This window comes from Humulus lupulus, chromosome 2 (genome assembly GCF_963169125.1).
Source record: "Humulus lupulus chromosome 2, drHumLupu1.1, whole genome shotgun sequence".
In the NCBI taxonomy this organism is placed as follows: Eukaryota; Viridiplantae; Streptophyta; class Magnoliopsida; order Rosales; family Cannabaceae; genus Humulus; species Humulus lupulus.
The window spans coordinates 70,295,030-70,316,160 of record NC_084794.1 but is presented as its reverse complement, the minus strand read 5'-3'; the positions used below and the strand labels follow the sequence as shown (position 1 = coordinate 70,316,160).

Here is a 21,131-nt window from a genome sequence, read left to right as displayed (position 1 = left end):
GGGGTGACTTATAGTCGCCCCTAATATACACGTTATTAGAGGCGACGAGTGGATAGCCGCCTGTGATATTCTGAAATAATATCAGGGGTGACATGTCACCCCTGATATTTCACAAGACGCCCCTAATATTCTAAAATTTTGACTAGAAAGCAGAGAGAAATTTGGGCAATGCATCATGCTTTGTGAAATTTATCAGGGGCGGCACGTCTCCCCTAATGCTCTGCCCTGTCGTCTCTGATAATGCTATATACTCTTTGGTTCTCGACCATTCCGCCATTGTCTCCTACAACAACAAAAAAAAAATAAAAATAAAAATACATTCCCTCTTTTGTAAATCGAGTACCCTAAATCCATTTTCCCCCTCTCTCTCTCACCCATTATCGTCAACCACCACGAGGAGCGCCCCAACAGCTGCCGCCGCCACCGCCACCTCAGATTCGCCCAGCCGCCACGTCGCTAGCTCAGATCCGCCCACCCGCCGCTGCCGCTAGCTCGAAACCGCTCCAAGCATCAGATTGAAGAGGTATGTATATATATATTTATATATATTTTTATAAATATATATATATTATATACATACTTTTTTATATAAATATATGTATATATATAGTGTGATCTATGTATATATATATTTATATATATTTTTATAAATATATATATACATAGTACTAGTGTGTGCTGTGTGAATGTATATTTATATATATATATATATTGAGTTTATTTGATATATATATAATGTGTTAGTCGGGTACGTGTATATATATATATATTTGAAAATGTATTTATATATATTTTAGATTTTTATTTATTTATATATTTTTTTACAAATATATATGTTTATATATTTTTTAATTTTGTTTATAAATATATATATTTATATTATAAATGTGTGTCGTGCATATATATACATATTTGTATATATTTTAGATTTTTATTTATTTATATTTTTTTACATATATATATAATGTGTGTCGTGTGTGTATGTATATTTATAGTTTATTTATTTTATAAATATATATATATAATGTGTGTGCCGTTTGTGTCTATATATATATACTTTTAGTTTTTATTTATTTATATTATTTTTTATAACTATATATGTATATTATGTTTTGTGTAGAATTTGAAGGAGTATTTCTTAGAAAATTTATGAGTAGGGTATCTCTAATTTAGTGGCATCAATGTATTTATTTATTTTTATTATTTTGCTTAATATGTGAATTTGTGTAGAAAGTATTATGTGTTTAGTGTTATCAATATGTGTAGGAAAATATATGATGTGTTAGTGTTTGAATTTGATTAATAATATATATATTGTGAATGTTTTTGGATTTTCTAAGTGTCATTTTCAGGGTTTTAAATTTTTGGGATATGTTAAAATATAGCTATTATGCTGCCGAAATTTTAGTAGAGTTAATTAGGAGAAATTTTAGTAGTGTTAGAAAAAATCATTATAAAATTAATTGATAATAAATAATTATTTAATTTTGAGTTTATCATTATCAATTAATTAAATTAAGAAATATATTAAGAATTAAATTAAGCTTTAAAAAATATAAAATGATGAATAAATGTAATATTTAATTAAAATTAAATTAAATTTGGTGATATTAAAAATAATTAATTTGATACTCATATATTTAATAATCAAATTTAGAAATGAGATAAACCTTTCTTAAGCATAAATTAGAAAAAAAATGTTATCCAAAATAATTAGTAATATAATAAAGTAATAATAAACTTAACAAATAATAAATAAAATTTTTAAAACTAATTTTAAAAAATATTATTTTCATAAATTTAACATTAATTTGGACGAAGAAAAATTAAGTTTGATAATTAAAAAAAATAACTAATTATGAAAATCTTGACCAATATGAAAACTAAGAATGAAAATAATTATCTATAATTAATTTCAATTATATTTAATTAAAATAAAAATAAATAGTAATCATAACTATAATAACATTCTTAATGAATGTAGTTGTAATTATTAAAGAACATTTACTCTTAAAAATTATAAAATAAGACCTTATAAAACATCATATATAGGATATGATGATTATTATCACATAGTGATAACAAAAAGCCATAGCCATACATCTAGTGGATGCCTTGGGGATAGTAATCCGAGTCAATGTATTCATCTAGTATTCCTCATTTTTTTTCAAGATGTTTCTTCAAATATTTTGAAAAAATGGGGAGTAGTAAATGTCTGCTTACTATCTCCAATGGATTCACTAGGTCGGAATACGGTAGGTTGAAGTTCGGAATAAGATAGTTAAATAATAATTAAAATAGAAATTAATAATAATCATAACTCTAATAACATTATTAATAAATGTAGTTGTAATTATTAAAGAACATTTAATCTTAAACATTATAAAATAAGACCTTATAAAACATCATATATATGATAGGATGGTTTTATCACATAGTGATAATTGTTATTATTTATAATAACAAAAAGTCATAGACATACATCTAGTGGATGCCTTGGGGATAGTAATCGAGATCGAAATCGAACTACACAAAATAGTGGAGTGTGTTGCTGGAACATAATGTTTTAACTATTACAGGCAACTTGAAGAAATACTCCACCTATCTTTTAGTGGTGCTTATTCGGTGATATTATTTCGATGTAAATGGTTCAATACAAATCCAAAAAAAAAAAGAAAACCATCACTGAAAATACTGTCACTAGTATCAACATTAGCGGTGAATGGTATAACGATGCGCCGTTCATACTAGCTAGCCAAACAAAACATGTATTCTACATTGATGATCTCGTTAGAGGATGAGATTGGAAAGTTGTCCAAGAAGTGAATCATCGGCAAGTTTGGAACTTTCCAGAAGTTTCAGATATGATTACCGATGTTGGTGTTGTATATGACACCAACTCATCGAATTTTGTTTTGATTGTGGATCTCAGAGAGTTGGTTGTTCAACAATCTGATGCACCAGCGACACAAGTTAACACTGCCCATCAACCTTCTTCAGTTGTTCAGGATGATGATGGATTTATTAACGATGATGAAGATGATATGGCAGACAACGTAGAAGAAGTATAAGATGAGGATTAATTTCTTTTTGACCTTAGTTATGATAATACTGATGATGTGTGCCCGATAGATGTTGATGTAATTAGTGATGATAGTGACTATTCTACTTAGTTTTGTATCTCTATATCAGTATTATACATATTGAGAAATAAAAAGTTTGTTTCCAAATAGCATGTTTCAAAGTACCTAATCAATTAACAAATACTCACTATAAAATTAATTATAAAGAAGAATTAAATTTTACAATGGATAGGTTAAATTACTATTGTGTTAGCAGATGTGGCTAGAGCCCACGGTGGAGACACTGGCGATGCTCGTCCACTAGATCCTACTAGGATCCCAACTTCATGCGAGTCAGGTAATTTATTTTTGATTTCTTGTATTCCATTAGATATGTTTATCCTGTATATACTAATATTCTCTATATTGTTATTAAAAAATATATACAGGAATTCCAACTAAGAGAAATGGTCGTGGCGCTGCTATTGGAAAAGATCTAGATGAGAGGCGACGTAAAAATGGAAAACCACTGGAAGTAACGTTTTGCCCGCGAATGTACAAGGTTGTTGGGGGCGAGCACGCTGCTTTTGTCTGCCTCGTGGGCACCCAAATTAAAATGAAGGTTCCCGAATATTTCGATTAATGGGAATCAGTGCCTCAACAATACAAAGACCGAGTCCTTGGCATGATCTAGATAAAAAAATATTAAATGAATTCTTTAAAATGTGTATTTAATATAGTATATATATTATTAATATGTTTATTTTTCAATTTAGTGGTATTATCAAATAGAGGGCCGCAATGATTACTCAAAGTGTAAAGATGGTATCGATCGAGAGATGAAAAAACAATATCGTCATAGGAAAACATTAAAACGCAAATGCTTTGACAAATACTATAAAGGACCAGAGGATTAGGATAACGTTCTAAACAACCCAACCAATGATGTTTCCAAGGAGGAGTGGAAGCAGATTTGTCAGTTATTTACAAGTTTGAATTTTGTTGCGTGCTCCCTAAAGAACAAGGAAAATCGATAGAAACAAAAGTATTCTACAACACAGGGTACAAAATTGTTGGCGATCATCCGTCACGAAAGAGTAAGTGAAAGTTAAAATGTTATCAAATTTATTTTCTTTTAAATTATATGTTCTCTAACATTTGTGTTATATTTTTAGGCGAACTCAGACCTTATTGAGTCATGGAAGGAATACCACTGGAAGAAAACAACTAATGATTTTGTGAACGACGATGCTCGCCAAGATTATGTAAGTTTAAATTATGTTTTTAAATATTCAGAGAGTTATATTTATTGTTAGTGTCTCTAACATTTTTTGAAAACAAGAAAAACTTAAGGTTGAGTTTGAGTTACAAACTCAACAAGCATCCGGTGCCGCTCCCAATGATGATGGTTCGACAACAATTGATCAGGTGGAGGTGCTACAAAAAGTATTAGGCCAAAGGCGTGGACCCGAGCGAGGAGTGGGTCACAAATTGAAGGGGTCGGGGTTATCATCTACCCAACACTCTCCCTTCATCGAGTCTCAAGCCTTTCTTCAACGTTCATTAGAACAGATAGAAAATTTGGAGAATAAGCTAAAGAATTTGACTGACCAAGTCAATTTCTTGTCTCAATTTCTTCCACCTTCATTTCGTCCACCAAATATTCAGATGTCGCCTACGCCTGATAGCGACTATATTTTTGGAGCTTCGTCTTCTCAACCTCCAGCTTCAGCCTATCCTTCCTTGTACGGGGAAGCGTCGTCTCAACCTATGACACCTTCATACATGTACGGAGCAACACCATCACCTTATTTGTGGCCGATTCCACCGTCGTTGCAGTCGCCGTATCCCTACATGTATGGAGCAGGGTCATCCATATTACCTCCCCAATATCCCTACGTTGCCACCGTAGCCACCATAACCGCAACAGGAAGACAATATGGAGGACGAGGCAGCTGATTTAGGAGACTAGGTTTATATTATAGTTAATTATTGTTACATTATATCAACAATATAGATATTTGTTATCTTAATGAACTAATTTGAATATTTAATATAATATTTTTATTTTTAATATATCCATTTTCAATGATTTAAATTTTAATTAATTAATTATTTTTTAATTATTAAAAATGTTTTATTATTTTTTTATAAATAAAATGGTAGTGTCGCCTCTAATAATCAAGTATCATGGGCGACTGGTGACATATCAGGGGCGACACATCAACCAAAGTTATGCCACATGTGAAAAATTTTGAGGCAACATCTTAACTTTTAGGGGCGACGCAGTCGCCTCTGATAATGGATTATTAGGAGCGATCCATTAGTCGTCCCTAATGTACACCATTAGGCGCATTTTATTAAGTCGCCCCTAAAACTGATTTTTGTTGTAGTGTTATTCAATCAACGAAATGAGTACAAATCTTCTATCGATCTTCTTGGAACAATCTTGGATCTAACACTCTAAACACTCAATCTCATAGGTGTTTTCCTCTCAATTCCTGAGCAAGCACTTTCCCAACAGTTGTGCTTCTCACAGTTCCCCAAACTCAGCTCTCACAACCTTTCTCAATACCCAATCTTGATTTCCACACTTGAGCTCTCTCTTCTCATCTAGTATTTTTTTTGTTCCATCTGTTTTTCTCATTTTCTAACAAGTGGAGTGAAGTTGTCATTTTATAGACCAATGACTGAATTAACACAAGTCAATAATGTTATGACAGTTGAGAACCTAACAACCCATTAACAAAATTAGTTGGGATTTGGATAAACTTTTTCCACATTGTTCTTTCTTAGTCTTGCCCTTAACACTTACATGCGCACCTATAGGACAAAAGACAATCATCAAAGGCACCTAAACGAAGAGAAAAAAAATCATAGAGAGAGAGAAACATATAAGAAATGTTGGTTAGGAAGCTAAAAAGTAAGTTTGAGGGGGAGATTATTAAGGAGAGTGCTCAGGAAACTCTTTTATACAACATCTTTTGTACTCTCTTTTTAATTGAGTGACACGTATAATCATTTAAATTATGTTTAAATATAGTTACTATTATCACACTACTTATTATATTTTTTTTATTGAAGAAATAAACATTTAAGATGCATTTTAAAAAATATATATCTTTTAATAATAATAATATTATTAATATGTATATTTAATGAACAATAACTCAATTCAAAATTTATTGCTAACCGCATGCTTTTTTTTCTTTCCGTGATACTAAATTTGTTTAATTATAACTAAAATGATATTAATAAAAGTTCATATAAATATTAATTTTAATAAAATCTATTAGTAACAAATGTGACTTTTAAGGAAGCGTATATTAAAATAAAACTAAGTTAATAACATAAAAAAATATCCATTCAAATATTATATTATCATATATTAATCTATAAAACTAAATATGTTTATATATATATATATATTTAAAAAGCAGAGCACATATAAATTTAAGTTTTAACGATATATAAAACATGCTCAATTATTTTACTTAAATAAAAAAAAACAAGTAATGTGATGATAATGGTATAATTATAACTATATTTGAACATGGTTTAAATAATTACACATGTCACTCAATTACTCAATTAAAAAGAGAGTGTATAAGAGAATCTTCTTAGCACTTCCCTCATAAAATAGGAGGGAGAGATCAAGACACTTTAATTAGATTATGATGAATCCCTTATATTTCAGAAATTGAGTCTATCACATCGGGTCTCTATAAAAATCGACACGATGAATTTGACATTTAATTTGGATTAATTTGACTTTTATTTTAATCAAATACAAAGTCAAATCATATAATATATGATTTATGTCCAAATTATTATGACAACAAAGTTTCTAGTGAGTTAAAATATAGGTCATATGGGTACTACTCTTGTAGAAGAAAATAGAGAGAGGAATATGAGAGAACAATGACTTGACTTTTTCATTGATTAAGAGTGAATATATATACACAAGATTGTGCATTGCCGTGAGTTACCCAAAGCACATAAATAGGAAATCATCCTAGAAGTGGGGGATTACGAGTACAACTAATTACAAGGATATTACAATTAATTACAATAATTTACAATTAATTCCTCTCAAGATGGAGCTCCGAAGGAGACACTAATATTGACCCTTAAAGCTTGGAAGCTGCTTCGTGGAAGTGGTTTGGTAAGAGTGTCGGCAAGTTGATCTGCTGAGGAAACATGAGTAACACGAAGAGCACCTGATTGAACTTGATCCCAAATAAAGTGATAGTCAATTGCCACATGTTTCATGCACTAATGAAAGACTGGATTAGAATAGAGATAGGTGGCACCAACATTGTCACAGTAGATAATAGGAGATGTAGGAAGAGTGATGCCAAGTTCTGTGAGAAGGGAACAAATCCAATTGAGTTCAGAAGCGGTAGCGGCAACCGATCGATACTCAACTTCCGTGGATAACTGAGCAACTTTACATTATTTCTTGGATGACCAAGATATAGGATGACGACCAAGACAGACAATATAGGCACTCATAGAAGTATAGTCATCTTTGTTTCCAGCCCAATCAGCATCTGAGAAGGCATGAAGGGAAAGTGGAGTTGCCTTGTGAAGAAATAATCCATGAGTTAATGTGCCACACAGATATCGAAGCAGTCATTTTGTGGCATTCCAATGTTCAGATGTCGGGCGATGCATGAATTGGGAAACTTGTTAACAACATACGCTATGTCTGGGCGAGTGAGACAAAGATACTGTAGACTACCAACAATTGTTCTATATTCTGTGCAGTCAGTCAGAGCTTCACCTGAATGAAGTGTGAGATTTCGATCTGTAACAAGTGGTGTAGCAACAGGTTTTGCACCAATCATTTTTGTCCGGGCAAGAAGATCAGTGATGTAGTGCCTTTGAGTAAGCAACATACCAGATGGAGTGGTTAAAAACCTCAATGCTGAAAAAATAAGACAAGGTGCCAAGATCCTTGATTGAAAGTCTTTGTGCCATGAGGTCAATGTAGCTCTGAATAATATTGGTGTTGGTTCATGTGATAATAATGTCATCCACATAAACAAGTAGGTATATAGTAGTGTCACCTGAGTGAAGAATGAATAGAGAAGTGTCTGCATGAGAGTTTGTGAACCCAGACTCAATGAGGAATTGGCGAAGTTCAAGATACCAAGCCCGTGAGGCCTGCTTGAGTCCATATATAGCCTTCTTTAGTTTGCATACATGCGCTGGATTGTCTTTATCAACAAATCCTAGAAGCTAGGCCATGTAGACATCTTCGAAAAGATGACCCTGACGAAATGCATTATTAACATCCAATTGCCAACCTCTACTGACTTCCAGGCTTAGAATAAGCCGTATTGTTGTCGGCTTGATAACCAGACTAAAAGTGTCATGATAATCCACTCTAGGTCACTGATGAAAACCTTTTGCGACTAATCTGGCTTTGTAACTGTTAATAGAATCATCAAAAAGTCGTTTAATACAAAAAACCCACTTACATCCAACAAGATTCTGCTGAGAAGTAGAGGGAACAAGCTCCGAGGTTCCATTCCGAACAAAAGCATCAAATTCATCATTCATAGCTCGTCTCCATTTGGGATCTTTTAGGGCTTGAGAAACAGTATGAGGCTCAATGTCTGATAATTGAGAAATGATAGCAGTGCGATTCATCTTGGTTAGGGGTTTATGGATGTTATTTTTCGCTCTAGTGGTCAAGGGATGGGTATTTTGATGAGTGGGTTGCGCTATGGTTGAAGCAGAAGAGGTTGTAGAATTCTGTGTTTCTAGTGGTAAATGGTCAACCATGGTTTCTTGGCGATTATTCAAACTGCGTTCGAGTAAAGGGAGGTTTTTGGACAGCGGTCGACGGTCATCTGGTGAGGAGGAGTAGTGGACTGGTTGGGCATTTTGTGACGGATGTTGACACGAGGAATCCCTTTGTGGAGGCATATTGAGTGAGCCACTTGAAGTTGGTAGAATTTGGACCGGAGGAAGCCATTTGGAAATGATCTCTGGGGTGGGACAAGCTAAATGGGATTGGTGAATGGTAAAGGAAAATGAATTTTCAAGAAATTTGACATGATGATAAATATATGTTTTAGAAGTTGATAGAGAAAGACAGATATAGGCACTTTGTATTGAAGAGTAGCCAAGAAAAACACAAGGAGTGGAACGAGATTCAAGTTTATGTTGAGAGTAAGGACGAAGCCACGGATAACATAAGCAACCAAACACCCAAAGTTTAGTGTAGTTGGGTTGAGACTCAAAGAGTTTCTCAAAAGGAGATGAAAGATGTAGTGTGAGTGTGGGCATACGATTGATGAGATATACAGTAGTGGCAAAGGCGTAAGTCCAATAAGTTAGAGTTATTGATGCATGAGTAAGGAGAGATAGACCGGTTTCAACAATATGGTGATGACATCGTTCAGAAAAACCATTATGTTCTGGTGTATGGGGTGGTGTAGTAAGATGGGATATACCATTGGTGGAGAGGAAACTATCAAGGGCTTGATATTCACCACCATTATCTAAATAGAAGGTAACAATTCAGTGTTTAAATCGGTTTTCGACTAATGCCTGGAAACGCACAAAGACATCATACACATGGGATTTCCGTTTAATAGGATAATACCAAATATATCGTGTATAATGATCAACAAAAAACAACATAGTACTGAAAACCATCAACATAATAAACAGGGGAGGTCCATACATCAGAAAAGAGAAGTTCAAGCGGGTGGGATGAGGTTAAGGTAGAAGAAGAAAATGAAATTTTATGACTTTTATTGCATGAACAGGCATTACAAAGTGTGAAAGAGGATAACAGACTAGACAATAGTAAAAGAAATTTGGAAACAATATTTTTCATAATAGTAAATGATGGATGACCTAGTCTATAGTGCCACTCGGACAAAGTGGTCTTGACACTGGAAAATGAAAGCAACGGTGGAGAGGAAACTGAAGGGGATGTAGTCGCCACTCATATACACCATCCTTAGGTTCACCCATCAAAAGGATTGCCCTCGTGTTTAGATCCTTCACCTGAAAAGCAGAGGGTGAGAATTCAATGGAAACATGGTTATGAGTGCAAAATTGATAAATCGAAATTAAGTTCTTTTTTCATGGAAGGGACACAAAGGACATTTTGTAAAGTAAAGGTGCAAGAGGAAGTAGGTATGGTGGTAGAACCAGTATGAGTTATGTGAAGGGTCGATACATCGCCGATCATGACATCATCAGATCCTTGGTACGGGCTATGAAGAAAGAGATTGCTTAAGTCAGACGTAATGTGGCGAGATGCTCCACTATCCAGCAGCCAAGTAGGTGTAGTGTTGTTGCCAAGAATAGCATGATTAGCTCGTGGTTGCCAAGAATAGCATGATTAGCTCGTGGTTGCCAAGGTGTTGAGGGGCGATATCCCCGAGATCCTTGAGGACGCGATGTCGGTTATGGTTGATTAATGACAAGCCGAAATAGCGGGCATCGTTTGGCAGTGTGTCCTTGAGTGCCACATGCTTGACAAAGACCCAAATAAGGTTTGGGTTGGCGTTGATCATGAGGAGAAAGTGTAGTGGTAGGGCCTGGTTGTTGTGGAATTGTGGCTGGTGGACGCCAATTTTGATGATTTTGGAAGACCGTGGGATTTGCCGTGGCTAGTTGTAATGCCCCGAATTCACCGATGTGTTTAACGGCATGAATAGTTGGCCGGGAGGGCCATACTTGCTTAATTATGTTGTTAATTGATTAAATGCATGTATATGTTGATTATATTATGATATGATGTGAAATGCATGCATGCAGGCCCATATTTCTCATTACAGGGGTGTGATGGTAATTTGGCCCGTTGAGGGTAATTTGTGTATTTGGGTGCATAACTTGATTTGTGAATGAGATTCCATTATTATGGAGGTATATTCGAGCTAAGCAACATGAGACGGTTATTTTTAGTGGATTAGCGGTTTTACCATAATGGGGTCAATTTTGGGGTAATAGAAATGTTCATTTGATGATAAATTGGGAATATCTGAGATCAGGGTGAAATTTTGGAGGTTTTGACTATAATGTCCCCGGGGGTGTTTTCGGGACCCCGAGCATTAGGTTTTATTTGAGGTTACTTAAGTTTGAAGTAGCTTATCAGATAGAACATACGATAAGAAAACCTTCCGTTCTTCCTTTTCAAAGTTCGTTTTACCGTTTAAGCCTTTTTGACGAAATCTTGAGTTCTAGGAGTCGGAATCGAGTGAGGATCGAGGCATAGCAATCCTAGGGAAGATTAGAAGCTTCTTAACCGAAGGATTCGACGGAAAACAACCCAATCAAAGGTAATTGAAGTTTAAGTTTTGAGTTGTTCCGAGTTTCTAAGCTTTGAATTGATTTTGTGAATCGTTGAGTTTTCAGTTCGTTTGAACCTTGGGTTTTGAGGGTTTTGAGGTATTGGGAAGCTTGGGAACTTTGTTTTGATGATTGGAGAATGTTTAGGTGTGTTTTTGGGGACGTTGAAGTGTTGAAAACACGTGGGAGAATGGTTCTGGGTTGGGCGCCGCGACCCTAGCTCGAGTTAGCAGGTGGCCTTTCTGTTTCGCTGGGCGCCGCGGCCCTTGTATGGGGCGCCGCGGCGCTTGCCTCTGGAAATTCTGGGGGCCGCGGCCCAAGGTGCTAGGGCCGCAGCCCTTGCCCTGTTTTCGCCCCATTTGCTCGTTTTGACCCCGGGAACCTAGTTTTAGGCCTCGGGAGTGTCCTTGCTATTTGGATTAGTTTGGATTGATCTCTTGGAGGCTAGATTATGGTTTGAGAGCCCTTGATTATCTTGATTATTGATGGTATCCCATATGTGTTGTGATTAGGTAACCGCTAAAGGACTAAAAGCTAAACCGTTCTCAAGGGTCGTTCTTTTGTTCATTCTAGCTCGAATCAAAGGTAAGAGAACTGCACCCCAAGTGTGACATGCATGGATGTTCATGAGGCATGTTGATTGTGAGAATATGGACATGGATTGAATATAGAATGCTTAGCATATGTTGCTCACTTGTGCACGGTACTGACTCATTAGTCAGGTTTGGCAAGGGTGCTAGTATCAACTGTGAAGCTGTGACTTATTAGTCAGGTTCAGCAGTGGTACTGGGCACTGATCACGTTGAGCTGACTCATCAGTCAGGATGGCCTTAGCGTGTATTACGCAAGCCAATAATATTTGATCTAATCGATTATCAGCATTGAATGACTCAAAGAGCATCAATGCCAGACCGACCCCGAGGGTCGATGAATGAAATAAGCGCTTGGAGGCTAGTGGCTTACTTAGCAGCCACTCTCCCATTTGAAAACAGTGACGTGCTTGTCAGTCACTCAGTATGGTTTACCAGAACCTGTTGAAGGCTAGTGGCTTACCTAACAGCCACTCTTCCATTTGAATTAGTGACTTGCCTGTCAGTCACTCAGTGTGGTTTATCAGGACCTCATGTGATGTTCACTCATTTGTTTAAAGCTTATTGCTCAGTGTGATTATAATGATAATCATTTGATAATGTTTATAAAAAGTGTTATGTTTTCTTGCTGGGCTTTGGCTCATGGGTGCTATGTGGTGCAGGTAAAGGGAAAGAAAAGCTCACCTAGCCTTGAGTGGAGAGCTAATGTGGTGTTGTGTACATATGCGGCCGCTTGACCACCACGGCCAAGGAGTTCTCAGAGGAACTAGGGGGTTTACCCTATTTTGCCGCTTAGGTCGGCGGGATTGTAACTTTACAACTATAGTGACCTTTTTGTACTGGGAACCACTTGTAAATGTTTTGTTTAGCTCTGCAGAGCAGTTTGTAATAAAATCTCCATTTCCTTTTTAATGGTTTTATACCTTGACCTGTTAATTACACTTAGAGCACGTTTTTGACCAAAGGACTCAGGTAACGAGTCAAATTTCTGGTCCACCGTTCACCGTAACTGTTCTGGGGTAGCCAGGGCGTTACACTAGTAGTGATAGAGAAGATGGTTGAGAAGTCTGAAGAGATGCTTCTTTGTTGAGAATTTTCTCATGGAGTTCAGCAAAAGAGATTTACGTGTCACGGGCATTAATGGCATCGATGACAGATTTATACTCTTCACTTAGTTATTCTAGAGCTCGATCAATAAGATCCTCATCATCAACTGGCTTCCCTAGAAGAGCAAGTTCATCGGCACAAGTCTTTATCGTCTGCATATATTCACTAATTGATTTTGAGCCCTTGTTACACCGCTATAATTGTTCTTTCAATTGTTTAATATGACCACGAGATGGTTTGGTGTATGTATTAGCTAAGGTTTTCCACGCATCAAGGGAAGTGGTGGTGCGAGCAATAATAAGTGGTTGCAGTGGAACGGAGATGGCACCAAGGAGAGCGCTAAAGAGGAGACGATCCTGACGCTTCCAGATTGTGTACGCCGGATTTGGAGATGCAACATCATTGGTGGTGACGGTGGGCAGTGGTGGAGTGTGAGTGCCATCAATGAAGTGATGAAGATCATAACCTTCAAGAAGAGATTGGATTTGAGGGCTCCATGTGAGATAATTGGTGGATGACAATTTGGTGATGTTGGAGAGATTGATTGTAAGGAGAGGATGTTGAGGATCTTCGAAATTTTGGAGAGTAATAGGATCATTGGTGGAAAAGGAGGTCACATCTGAAGCCATTGAAGAGACTGTCATAATTATATATATATATATATATGAAGGATAATGATCGTGGTGTTTCTGGGAAAAAATGAATATATATATATATATATATATATGTGAAGAATGCTGATCGTGGTGAAGAAAATATGCCCAAAATGATTAGGCTCTTGATACCATGTAGAAGAAAATAAAGAGAGGAATATGAGAGAACAATATCTTGACTTTTCCATTGATTAATAGTGAATATATATACACAAAATTGTGCATTGTTGTGAGTTACCCAAAGCATCCTAGAAGTGGGGGATTACGATTACAACTAATTACAAGAATATTAAAATTAATTACAATAATTTACAATTAATTCTCTAATAGGTACTACTCTTATCAAAATATATGTAGCTCTTTAGTAATCTATCTTCAAAGTGCATATATAAATATATTTTATTAGATTATATATATGTTGGGAGTGATTAGATGGCAACTACACCTTTTTAACATCATAGATACAGTCATATATATATATATATAACATGTATATACGCACTCATGCAAGGAGAACTATTGTATATATATGTGCGATAGCTAGCTATATAGTTGGACACATGATCATTTTAAGATTTTGGTAAAGTCTGAGAGAGGTCACGTATCATTATACTCATGATATATATCATTAAATAATTTTTTTTGGATAAAATATATCATTAAATAATTACAAGAAAAACAAATGACCTGGGACGAGATAATATCCCCTCTCCATGAGGGCCATAACTACTATAACAATAGTAATATATATATATATATTAATTATTAGTAGGTGATTAAAAGTATACAGTGACGTTCTTGATAAGTATATTGCTCTAACAAGTTATTGCTTCACTAGAAGAAAAAACAATTTTAGAAGCGACTTTATTAGGAATGTCGCTTCTAATATACAAGATACTAGAGACGGCACGTGGAAAGTCGCCTCTAATATTCTGAAAAATTATTAGGGGCGATACGCTGCCTCTAATAAATGAAGAGTTACCCCTCGTAATGAAATATTTTGTCCAGAATGAAAAGGAAGATTTTGGCAGTGTTTATTTTTTTTTTGTGAAAGTGATTAGGGGCGGTCACCCCTAATAGTGGGGCCCGTCGTCCCTAATATTGTTTTATACCCCTCGTCTTCTCCCCCATCTTCACTCTCTGAAACTTAAAAAAAAAAAAAACTCAAACTCCATTTTTCCAGATCGGCCTCTCTTCTCCCTTACTCACCAGTCTCTCTTTCTCTTCTCCCTCACTCTCTTGGCCCCCCATTCTCCCAGATCTCCTCTCTTTTCTCCCTCACTTTCCCTGTATCGGCGAGGCTCCACCACCACCACCACCACTGTCGGCCGCCTCCAACACCACTATTGGCCACCTCCACCACCAATACAGTAAGTGTTGAATAAATTCCACTTATAACCAGCTCCTTACATTTTCCACATCAGCATACAACAAAGATCTACTTTACAGAAATAAAAAATAAAAGCTAATGGCTTTGCCTCTACAGATTAGAACCAGAAGTTAGTTACAACAGATTGTAACTAACTCCCAGCTCGTTCAGGCTAACAGATCTAAACTATAAATAAAAGAAAAAAAGGCTTTTACAGAGATACCCAGAAATTGTCTTCAGCTCCAAGATCCAAGAGAGAAAGGTCCAAAGAGAGAGTAAAGCTCTCGTGGTGAGGAGAGCAAGAAAAAGAGAGTTCATGCAAAAGAAAACAGAGTGTTAGATCAAATAGAAAGAAAGGAAAAGAGAGAGATCTATACAAAGGAAATAATCAAGTCTTACCTGGTCGAATCTTGTGATAGGAAGCTCCAAAATTATGTAATCACCATTGTTGGTTAGTGGAAACTCAAGCTTAATCTCTGAGGCAGCTTGACGGAGACGTAGCCCTAATTTTTGGGGTGAACTCCGAAATCATATCGGGCGTTTTCTCTTCCTTTTCTCTCTCTGTTTATTCGATTTGTGATTAAACTTGTTGTGTGTGCATTTCTGTGTGTTTTAGACTGAGACTAAGTGTTTAACGACACTTGTGCTGTGGTCGTTTTGATATCTAAGGCTTAGATGTTTGAATGGTCAAAATGACCTAAAGGTGCTGATGATGTGTTTTGTTGGTGTAGGGTTAAAACTGTAATAATCCTATAGTGGTATCAAAGCCAGGTTCTGGCTGGAAAATTCAACAAGACATGAACAAGATCATCAGGGAAGAAGAAGGAGAAATTCGAGAAAAACAAGAAATCTTGAAAGAAAGATTATCAAGAATCAAGAACACATAAAAAACTGGAGGAAGAACACAGCTCAGAATCTGATACAAATTCTGTAAAGGAGGAGGACAACTCAGAAACAAATTCAGATTTAGAAGAATCTGTGAACACATCACAGAACAACAACAAACCAGAAAATTCTAAAACTCTTCTTGATTTTAATTTTACTAATATGACACTATAACAAAAATGAGTTTTAGGGGCAACGCATGTCGCCCCTAATAACTCGAAAAATCGCCCCTGATTAGTCGCCCGTGGAAAAATGTCCCTGAAGGGTACATTAGGGGCGACTCGAGGGTCGCCCCTGATATTCAAATATCAGAGGCGACACAGTCGCCCCTAAAACTTGAAATGTCGCCTCAAAAATTTGAAAATTTTGAATTAATTTTGTCGATATGTCGCCCCTGATACTCCATTAGTCGCCCCTAATACTATACTATGTCGCCCCAAATGGTTGCACGTGGCATATTATCAGGGGTGACACAGTCGCCCCTAATACTTGAAATGTCGCCTAAAAAATTTGAAAATTTTGAATTATTTTTGTCGATATGTCGCCCCTGATACTCCATTAGTCGCCCCTAGTACTTAATTATTAGGGGTGACACGTCGCCCCTAATACTATACTATGTCGCCCCAAATGGTTGCACGTGTCATATTATCAGGGGTGACAGCGTCGCCCCTAATACTATTTTATTTATAAAAAAAAAATAAAAAAATTTAATTAAATACAATTTTAATTAATTATTTATCGAAATTATTATTTAAAATTTAAATAATTGAAAACAAATATATTAAAAATAAAAATATTATATTAAATATTCAAATTAGTTTATTAAAATAACAATTGTACATATTCATAATACATTAACATAGCAAATATTCATATTGTTCATAAAATTTAACAATAATTAATAATAAAATAAACGTAGTCTCCTAAATCAGCTGCATCGTCCTCCTCCCTATTGTCTTCTTGTTGTGGTTGTTGCGGTGGCTGTGATTGTGATTGCTGCGGTGGCGGCATCGGCCAAGGATATTGGGGAGGTAATGTGGACGATCCAGCTCCATACATGTAGGGATACAATGGCTGGGAGGACGGTGGAATCAGACACGGATAAGGTGTTGCTCCGTACATATATGGAGGTACCGTATGTTGAGACGGCGCTGCCCGTACATAGAAGGATGAGTTGGAGCTGGAGGTTGAGAAGACGAAGCCCTAGAAATATTGTCACTATCAGGCACAGGCGGCATCTGAACGTTTGGTGGACGAAATGAAGGTACAAAATATTGAGTTAAGAAATTAACTTGATCAGTCAATTTCTGTAGATTATTCTCCAATTTTTCTATATATTATCTTGAATGATGAGGAGGAACTTGAGACTCGCTGAAGTGAGAGTGCTGGGCAGATGATGACCCCGACCCCGACCCCGACCCCAACCCCTTCAATTTGCGGCCCACTCCTCGCACATGTCTACGCCTTTGGCCTAATACTTTTTGTAACACCTCCACCTGATCAACTGATGACGGACTATCATTATTAGAAGCATCATTGGATGTTTGATGAGTTTGTAACTCAAAATCAGCCTTCAGTTTTTCCTATTTTCAAAAAATGTTAGACACTAACATTAAATATAACTCTATTAATATTAAAAAATATAATTCTAACTTACATAATCTTGGCGAGCATCATCGTTCACGAAATCATTTGTTGCTTTCTTCCAATGATAATCCTTCCATGACTCAATGAGGTCCGGGTTCGTCTAAAAAATATAACCCAAATGTTAGAGAACATATAATTTAAAATAACATAATTTTGATAATATTTTATCTTTTACTTACTTTTTCAAAACGGACAATTGCCAGCGATTTTGTACCCTGCGTTGTAGAATACTTTTGTTTCTTCCGATTTTCCTTATTCTTTATGGAGCGCGCAATAAATTGTGGACTTGTAAATAACTGACAGATCTGCTTTCACTCCTTCTTGTTAACATCATTGGTTGGGTTGTTTAGAACCTTATCCCAATCCTCCGGTCCATTGTAGTGTTTCTCAAAGTGTTCGTGTCTTAGTGTTTTCCTATTACGGTATTGGTCTTTCATCTCTCGATCGATACCATCTAAACACTTTAAGAAATCCTCGCGGCCCGCTATTTGATAATAGTACTAAATTGAAAATTAAACATATTAATAATATATGTACTATATTAAAGAAAAATTTTTAAAAAATATATTTAATACTATTTTTACCTGAATTATGCCAAGGACCTGATCCTTGTATTGTTTAGGCACTAATTCCCATGAACCGTAATGTCCGGGAACTTTCGTTTTAATTTGGGTTCCCACAAGGCGGACAAAAGCAGCGTGCTTGCCCCCAACAACCTTGTACGTTCGAGGGCAAAATGTTACTTCCAGTGGTTTTCCATTTTTACGCCGCCTCTCCTCTAGATCTTTTCCAATAGCTGCGCCACGACCCTTTTTCTTAATTGGGATTCCTATATTTTTTTTTATTAATAATACATAGAATATTAGTATATACATGATAAACATATGTGAGTAAATAAAATAACAAAAAAATTACCTGAGTCGCATGTAGTCGGGATCTTAGTAGGATCCGGTGGAGGATCACTGCCAGCGTCTCCACCGTGAGCTCTAGCCACATCTGCTGACATCTACTAACACAACAGTAATTTAACCTATCTATTTTAATATTTAATTATTATTTATAATTAATTTATTGAGTATTATTTCAATTGATTAGGTAATTTGAAACATGCTATTTGGAAACGAACTTTTTATTTCTCAATATGTATAATACATTGAACACTAGATACAAAACTAAGTAGAATAGTCACTATCCTCACTAATTACATCAACATCTATCGGGCACACATCATCAGTATTATCATCACTAAGGTTGACAATTAATTCATCCTCATCTTATGCTTCTTCTACACTGTCTGCCATATCATCTTCATTGTCATTAATAAATCCATCATCTTCTTGAACAACTAAAGAAGGTTGATGGGCCGTGTTGACTTGAGTCGCTGGTACATCAGATTGCTGAACAACCAACTCTCCGAGATCCACAGTCAAAACAAAATTCGATGAGTTGGTGTCATGTACAACATCAACATCAGCAATCATATCTGAAGCATCTGGAAAGTCCCAAACTTGCCGATGATTCACTTCTTGGACAACTTTCCAATCTCATCCTCTAACGAGATCATCGATGTAGAATACTTGTTTTGCTTGACTAGCTAGTATGAACGGTTCATCTTTATACCATTCACCGCTAACATTGATACTAGTAATATTATTTACAGTGATGGTTTTCTTTTTTTTTTTCGGATCTGTATTGAACCATTTACATCGAAATAATACCACCGAATAAGAACCAGTAAAAGACAGCTGGAGTATTTCTTCAAGTTGCCCGTAATAGTTAAAACCTTCTGTTCCAGCAACACACACTCCACTATTTTGTGTAATTCGTTTCTGATCTCGATTGTATGAGACAAATCGAACTCCATTCACTATACATGCTTGGTAGGAGTAAGCCAATAGATCTGACCCAGATGCTAAAGCTAGTAATTCATCAGCATGCTCTAATGACCCAAGCTGGTGCAAGTCATATATCTAATAATAAAGAAATATATTAGAATGAGAATGTAATTTGTAGCATGAAATTTGCTAAGTACAAGTTACCTTCTTATGAAACCATGAACGAAACTCTTTCTTATGTATCAATTTATGATTGGCAGCCATATCTCTTTGTTGCACCTCAGTTAGGTGTTCCTTGTTAATTAATTAACAATGTCAATATTGTTAATTAAGGAGTAGATTGAACAAAGAATAAAATGAATATTAATTATGTACTTACTCTAAATACACTTCAGTTTCTGGAGAATTATCCAATATGAACCACTCATCTTTATTCCGAGTATTTTCATCGAGGGGCACGGGAATTCCCTTACTAAGAGGACGACATTGAGATTCAAACACTGTGAGGTGTCGATTCACATACGTTGCATCTTCGTTACGATCAGGCTGATTAAATTTTGTTTCCACACCTTTGAAATACATTGAACAAAATGTCAAAGCCTCATCTGCAACATATCCTTCTGCTATAGATCCTTCAGGACGAGCTTTATTCCTGACATAGTTTTTTAATTTTTTCATGTATCTTTCAAAAGGATACATCCACCTCATAAATACAGGTCCTCCCAATATTGCTTCATCAGGCAAGTGCAAAACCAGATGGATCATTATGTCAAAGAATGCTGGAGGGAAAATAAACTCCATCTTGCATAAAATAACAATCAAGTCATCCTTAGCTTTCTCCATATCAGAAACGTTCAGTGTCCTAGAGCACAATTGTTTGAAGAAATTACACAATTCAGTGATGGTAGTGGATATAGATTCTGGTAAAAACTTGCGAACACCTACTGCAAGTAATCGTTGCATTATCACATGACAATCATGGGACTTCAACCCAACAATGTTTGAGTCATTGTCTGTGACTTTTTTCTTTAGATTAGAACAAAAACCATCGGGCAACTTCACTCTCAAAAATTGACAAAAATCTCGCCTCTGTTCAAAAGTGAACACGTATGGAGCATGCGGTTTCATTAACCTTTTATTGGCATCCTCGTAAATCCACAACGATTTCCTAACCCCCATATTCTTTAAATCATGTCTTGCGTTAGTGGTGTCCTTAGAGTTATCATTATCTAACAAAGTCCCAAGGATACTGTCGCACACATTCTTCTCAACATGCATCACATCTAGGTTGTGTTTTAACTGATTTGAACTCCAGTAATCAAGTTCATAGAAAATACTTTTTTTCCTCCAATTACTTTCCCCTGCACCTCGCTTGCGCTTCACCTCCCCAAAATCTGTCATGTTTACCAGACACTTGAAGCGGTAAAGCATTGACTTGATCTAAAACTTGTTGACAAGTAAACTGTTGTGGAGGATTTCTTTTCTCAACTTTGCCATCAAATTCCTTGCCCCTTCTATACTTATGATTACTCCTCAAGAATCGCCTATGACCGACATACGATGTCTTACCAATCACTCGAATCGAAGTGGTGTCTTCATTGCACGTTGGACATGCTTTATACCCTTGCCCGCTCCAACCAGACAAGCTACTACGAGTAGGGAAA

General features: G+C 35.9%; 1 long non-coding RNA gene across 1 annotated transcript; it reads right to left on the bottom strand.

The window, feature by feature from the left end:
• Window positions 1–17,969: 17,969 nt before the first annotated feature.
• LOC133816096 (uncharacterized) lies at window positions 17,970–18,329 on the bottom strand. The gene is made up of 2 exons (XR_009885010.1): window positions 18,217–18,329; window positions 17,970–18,132 (listed from the first exon to the last, which is right to left on the bottom strand). It is a non-coding gene; the product is annotated as an uncharacterized LOC133816096 (long non-coding RNA).
• Between the last annotated feature and the right edge of the window lie 2,802 nt (window positions 18,330–21,131).